General features: G+C 44.1%; 1 protein-coding gene across 1 annotated transcript in view; it reads left to right on the top strand.

The window, feature by feature from the left end:
* The window catches only part of GET4 (golgi to ER traffic protein 4), a 20060-nt gene that overhangs the window by 1105 nt on the left and 13826 nt on the right, over positions 1–5129 (top strand). The gene's annotated exons all lie outside the window — the stretch shown is intronic.

Below are 5129 nucleotides of genomic sequence, written 5' to 3'. Positions count from 1 at the left end.
CTGAGTCAAGTGCTGTTGGTGGGTTAGCAAAGCGAATTTCAGGACTTTTTAAAATGCCCCTTGGGATGATCCATTTTTTTTAAATCACTTGTTTGAAATGGATGCAAGATGTGCTGATATTATGTACGAGACGTCTCTGCATTTGGCTGCTTGCTTACTGAAGAGGAAGGTAACAAGCCTCTTCCATGCTACAGTGTGCTGCTTTTTTGCCCGAGTACATGGCTGTTGTAATTTTGAATTATTGTTAAGCATGTGAGATTATTATTACTCTGAATGATGTAGTTGAGCTAGGGGGCCCAGATGTTTACAAGTAACATTCATCCATCTCCAGTTATTCTGTGGATGTTTCACATCAGCGGAGGTTTGTTTTTCACTTTGCTTGAACAAGATTGTAGCTGTAAACTTCTTTATCTTCCACACCTTGTAACAGGCTGTTTCTTCCCCCTGCCTTTCATGCTGATTTAAAAACAAGATCATTTCTTACATCTTAGTTTATTCTTCTTGAATGAATTTCAGATGGATCAGGCATTTCACAGTAGACAAAAAAAAAAAAAAGGAGGCCTCTGACATTTTGAATTTTCCCCTTTGAAATAACAGATGTAACATGTTTTTTACAAGAAGGTATAATTAGACTGTGGAGCTCATTGGGAAGTCACTGATGGCAAGAGCATATCACGATTTAATGAAGGATTGGCTATTTATGCAGGTAACGCTATTCAGGATTATTGTGACACTTCTTGGAAGAGAGATTGAACTTCATGATCTAATAGAGTCTTGGACGCATAGATGACATTTAAAGCTGGGGAGCCAAATAATCCCGCATTAGGTTCTTGCACCTTCCTCTGAATTTCTTGGTGCTGCCATTGTTGGAAGATGGACCAGTGGATGAGGTGCAACTTCTGTCTCATCCAATATGGCAGTTGTTCCCCAGGAAGTGTGGATTTGGGTTTAGGGTTGTCAGGGTTGATTGGTTCAAACACCTCTAGGTTTGGGACCTTTGAAATTCTGAGTCAGATTTTCAAGTTCAGCGTTGATGTCATAATCAAATTGACTTATGACTTAGCAGGATTCGTGAACACTTTAATAGGGGTAAGCCATCGCCATGCTCGTTACAAAAATGTTTCAGTCGAGTTCTACATTTTCCCTGCTTGCATTTCTCTATAACTTGAAACAATGGAGACGTATAAAGGTGAAGGGACAGGCCATAGTGTCAACCAATATAATACGCCAGTTGTGGTGTTTAGCTGTTTGACATGTTGGCTTTCAGTAACTTCAGTCATGATCTAGAGAGACAATATACTGTCCCATAAAATGAACACTTTATCTTTGTGAGCTATTTTTCAGGGCTAAATTTGTTTGCATCTCCTGCTTTTTGGTATCTGCAGAAACTTTCGTGGAGAATCCCCCTTACTTACAGTGCAACTGCTCACTTGTTAATGAATTTGTAACCCTAATGTAGTAGTATATCAGTGCTGTCTGCTTAAGGATAGTTGTGCTGTATTCATTTGAAATGATGGCTTTCTTAGTAGGCTATCTTCAGAAGAATTAATTGGGAATTAATAGGTTTGGCAGTCTTTAGTACCTTCACTGCCTAGGTTTATGTGCTTGTGGTTGTTTAAAATAGGCCAACAAGAAGTTGTTTTAATAAAATAGCTACAGATATGTAAGTGCTGTTTGCCTACCTGGCCAGAGATGTATTCCTGGTCCTGGTCTCTATTCCACACACTGTGACCTTGAAGATAATGCAGAGGCTGTGGTAGGTATCTAAGGGTAGGGAAAGAACCTTGTATTGCTGAATGATTAATACAAAAGGTGTCCTCGGCTGCTTTTGAATGGATGGTGGTGCTGAGGGTGGAGGGGCAACAGAGATGCCCCTTTTTCCGGCAGATTTTATTCATATTTGGTCAGAGGGAACTTGGTATAGTAGGTAGAAGAAATTGCAGTTGTTTTATTGTGAATTACTCATTTATAATTTTTTCATTACCTTCAGACCTCTCTATCTGTTATATAAACCTGTTCTTTCTACAGTGAAGTTGACATAAGATGTGGACAGATGTAACAGTGTTCTAAATATACATGAAACCCTAACAGTGTAGACATGTGCACCACTTCAGAATGGCTTAAACTTCCTGGAAAGTTTCAAAAGCATGCTGGGGAAATCAAGTACTATCTCGAGTTGGCCCTGAGTGAGCCAGTTCAGTGTTGTTTGCAGACACCGGGCATCCCATGTCTCCCATGCCATCCCATGTCTGGGTCTGGTCACTTCAGACTGCACTGCTCCTCACGCCCTACCCCCAAACGCACACAAGGCAACAGGAGTGCCCAGAGATCTGTGTACAGAAATCAGTTCTCAGGGGTGGAGAAGCAGGAAGCCTCTGTGCTAGAGACCTGGGGTATGGGGTGGGTAGCCAGGTGCTGGGGGATGTTGTGTGGCCCCTGCTCGTGGTTCTTAGGGAGTTGGGTGCACATGGGGTCCTCCAAGAACTTGGGGGCTTTTGCCTGCATTGGAAAGTGTTTTCAGTTTCCCCTCCCTTCTCTGGGTCCCAGGGATAACTGCAAATGTAGCACAGTGAGGGAGGGACATTTAACAGTTAATGGACTAATTCACTTCCTGTTTAGTGTGACATTGACAGACCATCGATTCTATTAAGTGCCTGTTGTGCAATGGCTCTTGTTTCCCCATACACACATTTCCTAGTTACTGTTTCCCACCTAGCAATTGACAAGTGTTTACTGTTAAGGCACCTCATGCACTGCAAGCAGGGGGTCAGATAGCCCCTCCCAGTACCTTCCCCCTCCCACCTTCTTCCTTCCCCAAATGAGTCTGGGACTCCGTTGAGTGAGGTCTGTTTCCTGTGATGGGATCCAGGTTTTCGTCTCACACGCTTATGCAACATCAGGCAGCCATATAGATTTTGGTAAAGTGTAACAGTGATTCTTATTAAACTGAATCGATCTCTTTTTTTAACTCAGTGGTTTTAAGAAGAGGGAGCATAGTATTGCAATTGCAGGCAATGATAGCAGCTTCTTTCTTAGTGTCCAGCTAGTCCAAGTCTTCCTCTTCCTCCAGGGGAAAATCCTGGGGAAACTAGGCACTGACCCCTGAAAGGCAGCAGTTAAATCCCTAAATGGTGACAGCTCTGTTTAGAGCCCTTAGCAGTGTACACAGATGCTTCTGTCCAGGGAAAGTTGTAAACTTTTTCCCAATCAGTAAAGTTTTTTGGAGCGGTTCAAGTGTTATATGTGTTTGCATCTGTGCCGTCATTTTGGAGGCATGGAGATGGTCATTTCTTTAAAAGAAAAAAAAAAACAAGAGACAGGAGATTTTTGCCAAAGACCAAGATAATTTCATATATAAAGCAGAAAACATGTATGTGATGAGCAAAAACAAAATCACTGGAGTACATGTTACACTCCAATTCTGCAGGCAGAAATATATACGTCTTATATCCTCTCTTTGGCCTCAAACTTATTTGGGATTACAAGACTTGGTATTGTTTCAGAAGATAGGACTTCTGATCTGTGGTAATCAAAGTCTAGTTGAAAGATCTCTGAGGTGTTGAAATCTAGGGATATAAATTTAGAGGAAGTATTTTTGTTTCAGCGGTTCTGCTGAGCACTTGTTAACATCTCTCAGGTAATATTCCTAACAGTCTTGAACAGGAATCACCCAGTTGTCAGTGCTCAAAACTCAAATGAGGCAGAATACAGTGCAGGGACTGTAAAAGACACCAAAAATATTTCCTGATTTTTCCCAGGTTTTGAATCTCAAACAGATTTGGTTAAAACACTTTAAATCTCAGATTGAGGTTACTCAAAGCCTTTAGCAGAGAGGGAGGTTATCTGTGTTTGGCTACAATCAGGAAGGCAGAGTAGGATGGCACCTTGGAGACCAATGGGTTTGGAGAACCACAGGCTTTTGTAGGCAACAACCTATTTTGTCAGGTGGTCACAGGTTTTGTAGGTTGTTGCCCACAAAAGCTTAGGCCTCTCTGAACCCATTGATTTCTAATGTGCCCTACATGTTGCCAAAACCTCTGGCCAGTGAGAGTGATGCTATGATACCCGTGACTCTGGAACAAAAGGGTTGTTGTCCCTTCCTGAGTTCTGGGGTTCATTTTTAACATGAGTACCAGTAACAGGATTGTTGGGCAAGTGTGTTGTGAAATGTGAGGCATTGTGAAACTGGACTTGCTGCCAGTGCAGTGGAGAATAAATGACAGCTGAGATTCTTTGAAATGTTACATGGTGGCTCTCCCTAGTTGCTGTCAGTTTGGTAGATGCCAATAAAAACAAACGAATTTGGCTCTGCAGAGGACTGTTGCAGTGTGCATGTCCTTTTGTCCAGCAGCCCAGTGTAGTAGTCGTGGAGATTTGGAAGAGAATGGAGCAGAGATGTCAGTGACAGGAGTGCTTATTCTAGTTTCATAGTTATTAGGGTCGGAAGGGACCTGAGCAGATCATCAAGTCCGACCCCCTGCCATGGTAGGAAAGAGTACTGGGATCAAATGACCCCAGCAAGGTGATTGTCAAGCCTCGTCTTAAAGACCCCCAGGGTAGGAGCCAGCACCACTTCCCTTGGGAGTTGGTTCCAGATCCTAGCCAGCCTGACAGTGAAGTAGCGCCTCCTCATGTCTAGTCTGAATCTACCCTCTGCCAGCTTATGTCCGCTATTTCTAGTCACTCCTGGTAGTGCTCGGGGAAACAGATGCCTGCTGGCTCCCTTGGACTAGTTTGTAACAGGCCGCTAGATCCCCCCTCAGCCTTCCCTTGTGGAGGCTGAACCGGTTCAGGTCCTGTAGCCTCTCCTCGTAGGGCCTGCCCTGCTGCCCCCATGCGAGTGGCCTCCTCTGGACCCTCTCCATGTTGTCCACATCCCTCCTGAAGTGCGGCACCCAGAACTGGGCGCAATGCTCCAGCTGTGGCCTGACCAGTGCGGCATAGAGGGGGAGTGTCACCTTCCTGGACCTGCTTGAGATGCATCTGTGGATGCATGACAAGGTGCGGTTGGCCTTCTTGACTGCATCCCCACACTGTCGGCCCATATCATCTTGGCATCAATGATGACTTCAAGATCCTTTTCTGCCTCTGCACTGACGAGAAGGGAGTTCCCCAGCCTGTAGGTATGG

The sequence above is a fragment of the Crocodylus porosus genome, unplaced genomic scaffold, assembly GCF_001723895.1.
Source record: "Crocodylus porosus isolate Cpor-Errol unplaced genomic scaffold, CroPor_comp1, whole genome shotgun sequence".
Classification (NCBI taxonomy): Eukaryota; Metazoa; Chordata; order Crocodylia; family Crocodylidae; genus Crocodylus; species Crocodylus porosus.
This window is presented reverse-complemented; position numbering and strand designations above follow the sequence as displayed.